We start from the raw sequence: 16863 nt of genomic DNA, 5'->3' as shown, positions 1-16863 counted from the left end.
AAGGGTCTTGGCTCAGTAGTGGGAAAACCTTAAAATAAATGAAGCTATTGTCCTGCCTAACAGACCTTAAAAGCAAGATTTAAAGGGATCAAAATTTTAAAACAACTGTGACTCAGCACAAAGCTCAAGAAATAAAAAAAAATCGTAAGAATACAAAAATATTATAAAGCCAAAACAAGTGAAACTCACAGTATCTGGTATTTAAAATAAAAATTACTCAGCATGCAAAGAATCAGGGAAATATAACCTATAAAGAACAGAAAATCTAACAAAAAATGACTCAGGAATGGTGCAAATGATAGAAAAAATAGACAAGTATGTTAAAACAGTTATTATGATTATATTCCATATGGTTTAGGAGGTAGAAAAAATTAAATGTATTAAAAAGATAAATGGAAAATATGAAAAGACTAACTAAAATATAAAAAGTTTCAACTTGCTTGAAATACAGAAAGCAGACGACATACCAAGAAACACAATCAACCAAGAAATTTTATATTCTTTGTTATTCCTGTTACTTCATTGTATTAGCCAACACTGCCATGAAAATGTGACTTAGAAGGAAAGAGAAACATAGGCAGCCCATAGTTCCATTTTCTTTTAATCTAGTTGTATTCATTAGTAAGCCAAAGGTCAAGAGTGTTGATAGAATATGTAGAATATGCCCATATCAAGAAATGAAATGAAAGCAGTAAGTTTTGTGCAGCATTTGTACTCTCCTGGTAAAAACAAAATAGATATGCATGTATGAGCTACTAAATACAAGTTCTATAATTTCAGTAATTCTGTATTTGAGTTAAATACTCTTATATTTGCATTTAAAATAAGCGTTTTAGATAAGCTGATTAATGACATTCCTGACTTACGTGAATCTTACAAAATGGCACAATACATACCATACATACAATTGAACCACCCAATTTTTACCCAAAAGCTTTGAAAATAACTAGAACAATTAAACCCTTTGCTAACTTTGCCACGTTTTATTTAACAATTTAATGCACATTTTTACAAAAATTACTACAGGCTACAGTTCTATGTAAACCTGTTGAATTAAAGAAGATGGAGATGTTTGACATTTTCTTTCTTAACTCTCCCCATTCAACATTAAAAACATTCTCAACATTTGGGAAGAGAAGACAGTTTAGTATATAGTTCCCAAACTTTTTACCATCAATGACCCTTTTATTATTATGTTTTCCCACATGTACTCCATATGTTGAAGAATCTGGCCTACCTAATAAAATGCCTTATTTGATTAAACTTTGTTCCCTCATTTTTCTTTTTCAAAGACAAATCTTTTTACTATCAATCTAGTCTTCTATCATTATGACAACCACTCTCAGTTAATATAATTTCAGCCAAAAAATAAAAAGATTACTATCTCCATTAGGTATCCAAGAATGCTGGCAAATGCCTCTGGGCTTTTTGAAATACTGAAGATGATTTAACCAAAATCCTCACTGTTGTGGATCAGAAAGAATAGCCTCTCAATTTCTCCTATCTTTATTGCAGTGGAAATTACAAAAAAGACTGAAAATACACAGTTGGTCAAGGGAAAAAAAGATAAGATTATAGGAATAATTCTGCTTCTGAGAAGAATACATGCATGGTGACTAATAAAAACCAAAAGTTTTTTGGTACTAATGACCAGGCAAATTCTCTTATTGATAATCTATTGCTTATAGGATTTGCTTCAGAGAAGGCAAAAAACAAATAAATGCCAATCCATATCCCATTCAGGTTATTTTCCATTTAACCTGACATTCTTTAGGCAGTGATAGATAATGAAGTTGCACAGGAGCTGGGACTGTACCAAGAATGATGGGATACTTTTATTTTTCTTATATTGTTTTAAAAATTGATAGAAAAAAGCTAGAAATCCCTTCAGATTAAAACAAAACTACTTTACTCTGATTTTTTTAACACGTTATTCATTGGCTGTTGAAGAAAAACTATCACCAGTGAGGTATTTTAGGCATATATCTCTCTCTATATATACACACACACGTGTGTGTGTGTGTGCTTGTGTGTGTGTGCTTGTGTGTGTGTGTACACATAAAGGTTTAAACTAGCTTTACTACCGTGTTTGTAGTACATGGTTTCAGTTGTCTTGCTTAATTCTACTTGGTTATTTGAAGTCTCTGGTTAGATGGTTGCCTTAGTTCATTTAGTGTTGCTATAAGTGAATAACTGAGGCTGGGTAATTTATGAAGAAGATCAGGTATCTGGTGAAAGCTTCAGGCTGCTTCCATAAATGGTGAAAGGCAAAGGGGAGCTGGCATGTGCACAGATCACATGGTAGGAGAGGAAGCAAGAGAGAAAGGGAAGTGCCAGGCTTTTTTTTTTTTTTTAATAACCAACTCCCAAAGGAACTAAAATATTCATAATTCACTCACTCCCTCATCCAGAGCGGGCATAAATCTATTCCTGTAGGACCTGCGCCCATGACACAAACACCTCCCACTACACCCCACTTCCCAACACTGTCACAATGAGGATTAAAGTTCAACATAAGATTTGTAGGGGTTGAACATTCAAATTAGCAATGGTACACTATTTTTCTAACTGAAAGATAAATCACGCAAGGTTTTTCATGAATTCTTGGTGCTGTCCCAGCTCCTATGCAGCTCCAATATCTATCACTGCCCGTGTACTTATAGGCCCTGTTTATTCTGTTTTTCTAAAAGATACGTCTTGTGAACGAACCTTTTTTCCTTCCAAAGCTAGCAGGCCTAAGCATAGATGTTAGTTTGTGCTACTTCAAATCTGGAAACAAATATCGGTAGAAGAATTCAATGTACTTTATTATAATCATAATTTAACTTTTAAAAAGTTGTATGTAAGGGGGGTGTGTGTGTGTGAGAGAGAGAGAGAGAGATTTCTCTTGTAAATCATAAAATATCTATTTGTTCCTAAATAAAGAGCTGTCAGGCTCAGCTTTCTTATGGCTATTCAACCAGTACCTTTCACATAATTGTTCCTATTTTTAATGGATAAGGGATTAAACCCATGACTCATAGCTTAAATATTTTTGTGTTTTTTTATTATAAATAAAAAATAAAACAAATGTTATAAACCAATTTCCTGTTTCTATAGCATAATTTCTCAACCTGTCTTTATGAGAAATTTATCTTGATTATACAGATAAGTGGAGTCAAAGTAAGCATTCCTTTTCAACTGTTTGATCTAAAATGTTCTGTTATTTTTTTGAATTATATTGTATCTGCACAACACCAGAATACTTGATTAAAAAGTTAAAAATGGAAATAGTGGTTAAAACTACTTTTGTGCCAGATAGAAAAGATTTGTGAAGATTTGGTGAAAGTTTAATCTAAAATTTTCTTTTAATTTCTCCATTGTCCCCCCCTACAATTAAAATTCTGTATGCATATATTCTCACTTTTAAAAAAGAAGTTACAGCAATATTATTTTATGATCTTTTCATAACACAGTGGAATAATAAGCAGCACAATAAAGAATGCATATTTAATTGGTATAGGCCAACTTAAGTTTTTTACTTCTAATTAAACTCTTTGAACATCAGATTGACATAACCATTTGCTTGAACCATTTTGAAAAAGTATGGAGGGGAACTTCCATGCTAATACAAGATTATAGGTTGCTAAAAAGGATTCCAAATGGGAGTCATCTGACCTCACTGTAAATATTTGCAGTCAAGGGACACTTTTACCTTTAAAGATAAATCTTTGAAAACAGTTGTTTTTCTGAAAAAGTGATGTTCAATCAGAAGTTAATTTAGTATTTATTATTGTTTTTATAATCTTATTAATGGTGTTTAAAGCAGGTGAACAGCTTTTATCCCAGAATCTTAAATTAGTTTTCTTTTTCCTTCTTTCTTTTTTTTTTTTTTTTTTTTTTTGAGATGGAGTCTTGCTCTGTTGCCCAGGCTGGAGTGCAGTGGTGCGATCTTGGCTCACTGCAAGCTCTGCCTCCTGGGTTCACGCCATTCTCCTGCCTCAGCTTCCCGAGTAGCTGGGACTACAGGTGCCCGCCACCACGCCCAGCTAATTTTAAAAAAATTTTTTAATAGAGATGGGGTTTCACCATGTTAGCCAAGATGGTCTCAATCTCCTGACCTCGTGATCCGCTCTCCTCAGCCTCCCAAAGTGCTGGGATTACAGGCGTGAGCCACCACGCCTAGAAAAACTAGACTAGTTTTCTAAGTTTTCTAGTTTTATATAACAGAAGACCATGGAATAATAGGTTTTGATAATTTTTAAAAAGTACTATTAGATTTGTTTAGCTTGTTCTGTGTGTTAGGGTTTGGTAATGGTGACTCAGGTTTCTTTTTCTGTTTTTTTAAAATTAAGGTGTAATTTACATAGAGTAAAATTTACCCTTTTTAACATACAGTTCCCTGATTTTTAATAAACACATACAGCCATGCAATCATCACTAAAATCAAGATAAAAAAATTCCATTCACTCCACAATTTCCCTCTTGCTTCTTTACCCACTAATTCCTTCTGTGTCTACATAGCTTTGCCTTACCCAGAATGTCACGTAGATGTAATTATATAACATGTAGCCTTTTGAGTCTGGCTTCTTTCTTTAGTATGATGCATTTGGGATCCATCCATGTTGTTTCAAGTATTAATAATTTGTTCTTTTTTACTGCTGAGCAGTGTCACATTATATGGATGCACCACAGTTTATTCATTCACCAGTTGAAGGATATTTAGGGTGTTCTCACTTTGGGCAATTACAAATAAAACTGCTATAAACATTCACATACAGATTTTTATGTGAACATAAGTTTTGACTGTACTGTAAATATTCAAGAATAGAATTACTAGGTAATATGATAATGGCATGTTTAACTTTAAAAGAAACTGTGCAAGTCCTTGCTAAAGTGGCAAACTCTTAGCTAAACTTTTGCATCCCAAAAAGCAGTGCAATGCACTTCATTTTTCCCAGTACACTTAGTAAGGTCAATGTCTTTCTTTCTCTTCATTTGTAATTCTCATAGGTGTATAATCATGTGTCATTGTGGCTTTTATCTGCATTTCCCTAATGACTAATGACGTTAAACATTATTTCATGAGGCTGTTTGCCATTGACATAAATTATCTGGTAAAGTGCCTTTCAGATGTTATGGCTCATTTTAATACAATTTTTTGTTTTGTTATTATTGAGATTTGAGAGTTCTATATATATTCTGAATATAAATACTTCATCAGAAATATAGATTGACATCTATTTTCTTTCAGCCTGTGGCTTTTCTTTCATTGTCTTAACAAAGTTTTTCGAAGAACAAAATTCTTAATGGTGATGAAGTTCAATTTATTATTTTTCCTTTTATGAATGCCTGAATTCCTAGGTTTACAGATAGCACTAGAAATAATTATTTCACACTGCTCATGTGCTAACTCTTCTAACATTTTCTAATTTGCTATGTGTTAGCTGTTCATATTATATTTTCTAGGTTCAAATTTAATTTTCTTCAAAAAACAAATAAACAGAAAAATTTTTAACTGCAGTTTTTCCAGATTTCACACTCCTGGTATCCAATTTCAGATTATTTTAATTGACTCTTGGGCTCCCAGCTACTATCCTATAGAACCTTCACATATAATGGTAATTAATGCCTTGTAAAAGGGCAGAGGTGAGAAGATAGCTTTTACTAAACTGAAGGACAGTATATCTAAACTTTAATTGTAGATTTTTCATATGTGCAATATTTTAGTCACTACTTAATACTATCATTTGAACTCCCCAATAATCTTATATTAACTAATGTAGTGCAAAGATCAAGAAATGGAAATAAACAGTTCCTCACTATGATTTAAAAGAAAAGAGATAATACATATGAGCCAATAATTTCCCCATAAATGATCAGATTTTAGGCATATTAAAGATTGTATAAGTTTGAAAATTGATTTATATACATCAACTGCTTTGCTAAATTCTAGAGGTTCATGAAGAAACTCCTCCCACAGTCATAGGCTTACCTCCCCCCATTAAGAAACTGTAATGACTATTTAAATATTGTATTTACATAAAAAACAGAGGAAGAGAAAGCTTGCTCGGCATGAACACTGTCAACATATGACCAAAGATATTTAGCTTATCTAGTTTTACTGGCAACTCCATTTTCCGGAGGATGGTATATTTAAATGGAAACCTAGATTTCAGACATCAGTCTGTTTTTATTAAGGTCAAAGCACTGTAGTGTGTAGTAAGAGGCTTCTCTTTTATAACCATTACAATGTCAGCAAAAATTTGAAAAACAAGAGCAGCTCCTGAAGAGAGTTTGTCCAGAGTGAGTCAAAAGTTTGAAAGAGAGATGCCTAATAAAATAGTTCTGTTAGAGATTCAAAAGGTGAGAGAAAATTCGATTAGGGTCTGGGAGGCTGCTGGAAGTACAGTGTTATTGCTGACTGAGGGATGGCCCAACTCTGTTCCAGCAAGGAGTAAGTAGAAAAGTCAGTCAGGTGAGAGGGCTGTGTAAAACCGAATTCTGCAAGAGTTCATAAGATTGACAAAGCGATGAGGTTTTACATTTACCTGTAAAATATCTTCGTGGAAACAGTCTGCAGACTGATAGGTTTTAGTAGGTGAGCATGTCTTGAAGAACCCACATGGATCACACTCTGATGATTTTAACCAAACAAAGGAAACTTTAAGTTCTTGGTGGGAAGAAGACTGCCAAGAGTAAAAAGCAGTGATATTTCTGTTTTGGGGTACTGTGAAGCCATTACAATATAGGAATTATTAATTTCTGTTTGAATGTTTAGATCATGCATATTTGAATGTAAAAACAATAATCTATTATAGCCTTGATCCCATTACAGTAGCAGAAATTTGAACTATAGAAAGATTATCCATAAGGTATATAATTCTAATCATATTTTATAATCCTGACATTTTCATTCTTCTAAAACCTTAGGTCATTATACAATCTTTCTCGGACTCAGCTCTCTAATTCTTAAGGTGAGAAAAATCAGTAGTACCTACTTACTAGTAGTAGCAATATATGTGAGTCACTTAAAACAATATCTGGTACATGGTAGCTGTTTTACTGGTATTGCTCACCTTCAACCAACTTTCTTCTGTGTCAGCCACCATATGATTATGGACATCACCCATTTTCCACAACATTTTAAAAAACTCAGTCAAATAGATCAATAATCCTTGTCTATTTCATTGATACTATGAGACTTGGATAATTAATCATAAGCATTGTATGACTGCAAATTGATCCATGTATTCATAGTTGTTCTGGGGAACAAGAGACAGATTCTGACAAATCTGAGAAGAGCCAGGTTTCAGTTCAGGCCAGGATAAGGAAGGATTATTCAGCTAAACTTCTGAGGATATAAGACATGTTTGGCGATTGTAGAACAGATTCCAGAAAGCTTGCATTAGCTTTGCTTTGGCAGTCTTACCGGGCTTACTACCTATTAATTGTGCTTTTCTATTATTTTTATTCTAGGGAAAAATTTCATACACTTAGAAGAATTACAGAAATATAAGCTCTGTCTTTTTATTTAGGGATACAACCAACAAGTTACACATAAGATTCAAATGTACTGGGACTAACTCTGTATTTTTATTTAGGGATACAACCAACAAGTTACACATAAGATTCAAATGTACTGGGACTAACTCAGAGAGATGACAAAAAATACACTCCTCTTCTGCTTCTAATCATAAGATCCTAGGTATCAGAAATTCTTCTTTACATTTTTTTCTTTTTTCGAGAGTAATGTACTTAAGTTATTTTTGAAGTAGTTAGACTCTGATTGACTGTCTTAAACAAAAGCTATCATATAGTGAATTCTTCATCTGACAACTCTTTGTCTTTATTCCTTTAGTTTATGATGATAATAACATCAATATTAGTGATAAGAGCAGGTACTTATTAAGTCCTTACTCTATGCCAAGAACTAGTCTATACATGTCATGGTTTAATCAGCCAATCCTTATTACACTCAGATGTAAGTTACAGCTATCTTTCTCATTTTGTATATAGGGAAGCTTATAGTTTAAACAATTTACTCACTATCACAAGAATGATCATTTGAACCCAGGCAGTCAGACTTCAGATAGGAAACATTCTCATTTCCTTTCTGGAACAGACAACATGCATTCATTTGGAAACTCTATGCACTCATAACAATAGTTCCGTTTACCTTGGACTTCAATATTTGTTTGATCAATGTTTCTCTGCCATTTCTCAAAAATAAATAAAATGAACCTGTCACCTCAAAGAAAACATCTGACAGTATTTGTTGCCAGTGAAAACATTCAATTAGAATTTTAGAAATCTTGTATCCACCACTATGAGCTCCACAGCTTCTAATACCTAAAGATTAACAATTTTTAAAGATACTGCATAATGAAAGGTGTTAACATGAGGAGGATCTATAAGTTAGTGACTTTTCTGTATGACCAATGAATGATTTTACAAAATCACACCTGATAAAATATCTATTCAAAGTACACGTTAAACCAATGGATTTTAATTTAATAGAGTTCAAAATATTGATTGATATGTTTATGGATTTCATAGTGCAACTAAACCTTAAGAAACTACTGCTTGTCAAATTTTGATGAAGTGTCAAGGAAGAATACATGAAAAATCTGAAAAGACTTAAAATATTACCTCCCTTTTCCAACTAAAAACCTATGTGAGCCTGTATTTTCTTTATATATTTCAACCCAAATAATGTATCTCAATAGATCCAATGCAGAAGCAGATGTAAGAAACTAGCTGTCCTCTGTTAATACAGACATTTAAAAGGATTTGTAAACATGTAAAAGCATGTCACTATTCTTGCCAAGTTTTCTGGTTTGTTTTGGAAAATATATTTCCCACAAAAATATATTATTTATGTTCACATGGAGAGGATTTGTTATTGTTATTTTTAAATTACTATTTCTGTTTTAATTAAATATTGATAGATATAATCCACATAAACAAAATTCTTTGAGCATCTTTAGTAATTTTTAAAAGTGCAAAGGGTCCTGAGACCAGCGTGTTTAAGAACCACTGCCATGGACAAACAGTTCCTGCAGCATTCCTGAGGCATATGGAAGGAAAAATCTATTTAGATTGTTTGAAAGTTTCTATTCACACTCAAATACATTTTGCAAAGGGAGATGGAATACTCATTGTAAAAGGTTCCTTTATGAAAAGGCATCTTTTCAAGCTAGGATAAATATGTAAGTACTGCCCCAGTGAGTCTGACACAATTTCACAAAAGGAAACACCATACAAATTTCATACTAATTTTCATACTTATATTTGACTATTATGTTAAATATTTAAGCAGAGGTGCTGTATACTAAATTCTGTGCTGCCAAAAAAAAAAAAAAAAAACATGGAGTATTAAAAAGATCCCAGGACATAGGAGCCTTTCACATTAGCTCGTCCACATTATGATGGACCCTTTTTAAATCATTTGATTAAACACATGAAGAAAGCTTTCATTGATATGTAGACCTAAACAAAATGTTTTCATTAGAAAAAGGAATTGTTTATTTTAGAAAGAAGTTTATACTATGAACTAATTCTTCAATGTGAAATTACAGAAGTACATTATGGAATGTTTAGCATCAGGGAAATAAGGGTTAAAATGGATCGCATGCTACTGCAAAAATTTTGTTTTCCCTCTCCCCAACCTCCTCTGTATTTCCTGCTTTGTGTTCTTATTAAGAAAACTACTTCAAGGCTGTAGAAGATAGTTCTTGATGTCAAAATGACACTTCCCTTGTTTCTTTTGATTGAGAGAAGGCCTGGGACTTCCATTAGTCCCTGATTAGAGTTTTCAAGGAGTCCAACTATTGATTGCATAAAATTCCTTTCCTGTCATTTTCTGTAAATGTACACAATAGCTACTAACACATCCTTCTCCAGAGCCCACACTTTGTTTTCCAGGAGGAAGACAGACATTCAGCTAGCAATCTGACCTTTACAATTTCCTACATGATGTTAAGAGAGAATTGTCTGTTATTTAAAGATTTTTTTCTACCTACAACAAAACTGATATTTAGAACGGAAATTTCCTAGTAATTATAGCACATTTGGGTAAGTAGTTATAAAAAATATTCAACTCTTGCTTATTCTTAATTATGAGGGGACAATGGGCTTGACACCTGGCACAAGGCCAGCACTTAAAAACCACTTACTGATTTCTAAATAATAACGATAATTAGAGTTCCTAGTTAGGTACATCAGTGCTTGCATGTATGTTAAGGATGCATAAAAGTTTATAAACTCTTTAGGGTCTAAAGGATAAAAGCTGACTATATGTGGAAGAGAAGCTGTACGATCCACCTTTCTGGATGTCTTTCTTCCTGTAAACTGTTTAAGACAAAATTCACAGCCTAATGCCTTACAGTTTTCCATATTCATGATTTGGATTTCTATTTAGAATTGCTTTTGCCTCAGCTGCTTCTTCTGTTAAGTAAGAATAATAACACCATAGGAATCTATATGAAAAAGATAATCTGGAATAAGAGTTTGCAATTAAGATACTAATTAATTCTACAATCTCTTCCAAAAAAATCAAAATAATGATAAAATTAAGAAATGATACATATTCAGGCTTCTGTTTAAGGTAGAGGTAAGAATGGAAGACTGGAGAACAGAGACCAGAATGTGAGCTTCAGTTCTGATACCTCTGCTTGACTCATTTGAAATAGGAATAAAAATATTTGTTATAACACCTTGTCACATTCCCGTGTAAAAGCACCCATCACACTGTAAAAGCTCTAAGCTAGTAGCTATCTGTGATTATCATGGCTCTTCTCTTTACCTATGCAGTTCTTCCCATTCTTGAAGACACAGATCAAATCTCTTTTTCATGAGAACTATTGGGTCCATAGTTCAGCCCCAAATGACTCATTTTCTTATGAACTCAGCTCCTGTCATACTTACAATTACAATAGATTTGTTAACTTCCTTATGACATCATTTAGATAATGATTACTTGTTTAACTTTTCCTGTATTTATTGTCTCTCAAGTTAGAATGTACGCTCCTTAAAGGTATCAACAATTTATTTTTCCTTGGGTATTTTGTACCATATACTGTCTTCTACATAATTAATGCACTATTAGTACTTGATTATTATATGAATGACAGGCTACGTGAAGTTTTTAAGAGTTCATAAGACATTCTCATGGAATTATGTAAGAAATCAGAGAAGAAAATAACTTTATAAAATATTATTATTGTAAAATAACTTTGCATTTTTTGGAAGAGAGATAAATCATTGTAGTTTGAAGTCTGAAAGAACTAAACAAATCATCTAGCTTAAAATTTTATGTTATAGATGAGAAAACTGGAACCTCAGAGAGTTTCATATTTCATATTAACAGAATCATTATACTAAAAAATCACCGGCCAACTGTGGTGGTTCGTGCCTATAATCCTAGCACTTTTAGAGGCCTAGGAGGGAGGATCACATGAGCCCAGGAGTTTGAGGCCGACCTAGGCAACATAGGGAGATCCTGTCTCTAGTTTTAAAAAATAATAAAAATAAATATAAGTAAGAATTACTAATTTTCATAGTAGACACCTAGCTATCATTTCATAATTTTATGTAATCATTTAAAATACATTTTCAAATAAGCAGAAATGGTCTAAATGTGTGCCTCACAATAAATATAATAGATACACATGAGTTGTAAATATTCTTTGAGGTTCCTTGCCATTTTATTCATAGTTGTCATTAAACTCTAATTATTGAGTTAATTTGTTGATTACAAATACTTCCTTCCTTAAAAAGGACAATCATGTCTAAATCTATGGGTATTTTTTTTTTTTTTTTCTGAAAAAGGCTTTTTATGCTACGCGTATTAACGTGGACTTAAACTATGGCAAAAAACATGTTTCTGAAGATTGTGTGAAGGGATAATGCAAACACAAATGAAAATTTGGTATTTCATATATGTCACTTTGAGCCAGGAGGGAAACAGGACTAGAAAATATAATCCTCAATGGCTTATAGGGATAAAGAGTCATGCTAAGAAAACCATTGTTCCTAAGAATAAGAAAGCCGTCCCTATTATCTCTGCATCTATCTGCCATATAACGAAGCATCAGATTGAATACAAAGTTAGACTTGAAATCCTAGCAAGCCCTTTCTATGCTATTGTGCTCAATCTTTATACTGAAGTCATTCAAAACACAAAAGGAATGACATGCCTCAACAGCCTCAGAGGAGAATAACCTCTTTTATATTTTTATGCTACAGGTATTGATGTGGACTTTTCTTAAACTATGACAAAAGATTGTATTGCTCATCCAAAAATTAAGAAGGACAGGGTACTGGTGTTGTTCTTGTTTCTGTTTTTTATTTTAACTCAAAAACAGTGCTAAGATCAATAAGTCTACTTATAGAATGTCACCTTTTACTAATATATCAGTTTTGTGGTGATACAGAGCTCAGAAGGGTCACTTGAACCTGTGACCACAGATGGTGTCAAACATTTCGAATCTGGGTTGAGTGTTCTTTCCACAAGATTACAAGCATGCCCAGACATCACTTATTCATTTAACAAACAGATGTTGGAAACCCACTTGGTGCCAGCACTGTGTTATGCACTCTGTATTCCCTCAGGCCTTACAGAGAGAGAGGCTGGAAAATAAAACATACATTCAGCTCAAGGGAGGCTGAGATAGGGGTTTGCCCCAGGTGAGCCTAGAAACATAGCATTGTATATTCTGCAGAAAAGTTGGCAGCCAGAGCAGGACCCTTGAGATAAAGAAACTGATTTCACTTCAAACTCTCACATGAACTCAATGAGACAATTTAAAAAAAAACTGCTGTAGTAGGAAGGACACTGAATGGAGACTTTGGAATAATGGATTCAAGTCCCAGCTTTGACATTTATTGAGCATTTTTCCCACCCTTAGGGAATAGTGCAATGCAACTTAACCTCTCTAGTCATCGTCTTCTCAACTGATAATGTAACAACAAAATCCTCTCTATACAGCTTATATAGTTGTTGTTGGAATTAAGAAAATCAATGTAAAAGCCCTTTATATATTTTTAAACACACTACAAATAGCAAAGTCTTTTTCTTCAAGGACAAGAAAAAGACGATGAACTCTACTGCCAGAATATTACTTAACCAAATATTACTGCACACACGTATTTTACAATTGCTTTTCATAAAGTTGAGTATTTAAAATACTTTATGTTAGCCTGGTTTAATAAACTGAGAATTTATCAGTTTTGTTTGCCAAATTATGTCTTGTTGGTGATCATAAGAAAAAATGAAAAATAACACAGTCTGAAATGGAGAAATTATAAGTATTACTAAGATGTATACATTTAAAACATTCAATGTTACATGCAATTCAAAAATAATGGAAATACTATTTTTGATATTCTATGTTAAAATTAAAAAGTGAATTGAGAAAAGAATAACACATTTTCAGTTTCTAAAAGAAGCAATTAAAAAAGCATTTGATATATAATGCACAATGATTAGCTTTGTGTAAAGTATATAAATGGTGCAATTACAATGTACAGTATAAAAGACAATTTCCTGTGTTTTCCACCAAATCATCAACGTTGGCCTTAGAGAAATTACAGAAACATTTAGAGAAGATAAATATATTCATTCATAGTGGGACTTGTACAAAGGGAAAGCATGTCAGGTGGAAAGTGATTGCCCATTTCTGATAATTTCATTGATTGACGTGCAAAGTGCTTTTGACTATGGCAAAAGAAGCTTAGCTCAAATGTGAAATGCTTGACTGTTTCATTTGGAACATGCATTTTATTTTGCAGCCACAGCAAAAGAGATGAAATTCTGCCTAGTGAGTGTAAGGGGGAAAGATAAGTCCTTATATCAAGAGTTTCTGCTAACCTTGCTACATTTTGTATCAGAAATAAAGTGGAGATTTGCAGCTTACTGAATTCTGAAGCCAAGAAAATGAGATGGAAGAAAAAAAAATTAAAGAAAAACTACATACATTCTCTTTTAGTAATCTTGTTTGCTTCTAGGGCACTAAATAGTTGTATAATAGGATTAACTGATAGTTTTAACAAACAGTGTTAAGTTATTGGGTTCATGCCATATCTTATATACACAGACATTTTTTTCTTGTGGTTTTACTGGAGATTGAAATTACAGTCTGATAAGAGGTCTCCTAAATGTAACAAAGAAAATTTTCTATTCCAATCTTCTTCTTTCCCCATTCAACTGCATTTGAAGTAAGTTACTTCTATTTGTTTGGTATAAGGATATTTTAAGTAATCCTATACTAATTAAGAGAATAAAACAAACTGAAATGAGTTTGAAGATATGATAAATCTGAATTTTATTCTTAATTTCTTTCATCCATATTTCTTTACATTTATAATGTTAAGTGTTCCTCTGAGCCTCAGTTTCCTCATTAAAACTGGAAATATTAATAATTATCAGTCATAGTTCCTAGTTGTAAGAACCAGACTTTGCCTGATTAATGAGAAAATTAGCCTCATAATATAAGAGACAATTATGGAATGCTTCCTGCCTGCCATTGAGTCTTCTGAAAACTACATACTCATCAAATTCCCACACTATTATCATTCCCTTTCACAGATAAGGAAATTGAGACACTCAAGGATTAACTTACTTACCCCAGGTCACAAGAAGTGGAAAGTGGGGATTTACTTTCAGGGATTCTAGCCCCAGGGCCAATACTCTTAACCAATACTCATAATTCTGTTTCTAGTTTATTGAAACAATATTGAGTACCTCACATAAATATTGGGGGGTGTTGGAAAATCAGACTCAAAACTTAGCAGCCAGGAACAATGCACAATGCAATGTGTATCTCATTGTTGTGGCCACAACCAAAATTCTAAGGCTGTAAGCTTGTGCTGTTGCACACACAAAGAGCATGAATTTTCTGCAACTTCCACCTCTACCACTATCAATGTCATAAGCAACCACTGTTACTGCTGCCACGCCAAAGGAAGAAAGTCAAACTCCCCATCGTGAGTCAGACTCTGATGAGGCTGGTGTGAGGTTGGAAGCTGGGAGGGAAGCTGGAGAGACAGCTTCCACCTTGGTCAACAGGACTAGGAAATATAATCCTGGATGGCTTATCGGGATAAAGAGTCATACTAAGAAAACCATTGTTCCTAGGAATAAGAAAGCCGTCCCTATCATCTCTACATCTATTCATCATATAATGAAGCATCAGATTCATTACAAAGTTAGACTTGAAATCCTAGCAAGCCCTTTCTATGCTATTGTGCTCAATCTTTACACTGAAGTCATTCAAAACACAAAAGTAATGACATACCTCAGCGGCCTCAGAGGAGAATAACCTCTCCTATATTTTTATGCTACAGATATTCATGTGAACTTTTCTTCTAGTAGTGCAGTGATCATGGCTCACTGCAGCCTTGAACTCTCGGGCTTAAGCGATTCTCCCACCTCAACTTCCTAGGCAGGTGGGACTACAGACACCTGTCACCATGCTTAGCTAACATTTTTTTTTTTTTCTTATTTTTTTGTAGAGACAGGGTCTCACTCTTGCCTAGGCTGGTCTCAAACTCCTGGGATCAAGGACCCTCTCACCTCAGTTCCCAAAGTATTGGGATTACAGGAGTAAGCCACCACACCTGGCCCAGGAATTTCCAGAGAAAGTCTCTTATGTTGGAAAAGCTAAACAAGTAACAAAATTCCACTTTAACTGTTCTAAAGATGAACATAAATATTGTGTATAAAGTACTAATAGTTAAGTGATGAATTGTAATTGTTCTGGTATCAGCCTACCTGAGTTCAAACTCTAGTTTTTTCTCACTAGTTGTGCAACTTTAGATAAATTACTCCACCTCACTGAGTTTATTGCTTCATTGTAAATTCTTGTGAGGATTAAACAAAATAAAGTTCGTAACTAATTAATTCTATTTAAAGCACTCCAAATGTTCGTATAAAGTAGAGCTAGCTATATCTATCTACTATTAAAATAACTGGTTAACTAAAAAAAGAAAAATGGCCATTAGCAGACGAATGGATAAAGAAAATATGACAAATACCCACAACTGGGCACTATTTAGACTGAAAAAGATGGAAATTCTGTAACATTCCACAGCGTGAATGAACCTTGAAGATACTATGCTGAGTGAAATAAGCCAGTCACAGAAAGGCAAAAGTGCATCATTTCACTTATACAAGGTACCTAAAGTAGTCTAATTCCTAGAATCAAAGCTTGGAATGGTAGTTGCCAGGAGGTGGGGAACATTGAAGCTACTAGTCAACAGGCACCAAGTTTCAGTTAAGCAAAATGAATATGCTCTAGAAATATGCTATAAAACATTGTATCTGTAGCCAACAATAATGTATTGTAAGCCTAATTTCTTGAGAAGCTCATCCTCATGTTAAGTATTCTAACCGCAATAAAATAAAATAAAATAAAAAGTATTAATGTACTGATTTTTATCAGTTGACAAAATTTCTTGAATTCAGGTAAGTACGAAGTTCAGATAAGTTTTCTTCCAATAATTAGGAAAATTCCATTGAAAATGTGATCTATTTGTAAAACTGATACTTTAGAATTTAAAGAAATAAAATATGATTATATAATAGGCAAATTTAGGTCTGAAGTTAGTATTAAATCTAGAACTGGGTACTTTCTCAAAATACCTGGCCCGTAAAACTCAAAACACCTAAGTATCTTGGAACTGACAGAAGTTAAAACACAATCCAGAAATTTAAAGGTTTTTAGTTGTTCTCCTATAGTAGAAAAAAGAAGCACGGAAATCTGAATCTATTATACACTGATTCCTATACAAATATAAGTAAATGTGCATTTGAAATGACACGTCTCTCTCTGGAGAAAGCTTCTGATTGGTATGCTATTGGGCACTCTCAATGGCTTTGTC

This window comes from Macaca fascicularis, chromosome 5, assembly GCF_037993035.2.
Source record: "Macaca fascicularis isolate 582-1 chromosome 5, T2T-MFA8v1.1".
Classification (NCBI taxonomy): domain Eukaryota; kingdom Metazoa; phylum Chordata; class Mammalia; order Primates; family Cercopithecidae; genus Macaca; species Macaca fascicularis.
The sequence above is the reverse complement of the archived record's forward strand: the minus strand, read 5'-3'. Positions refer to the sequence as shown.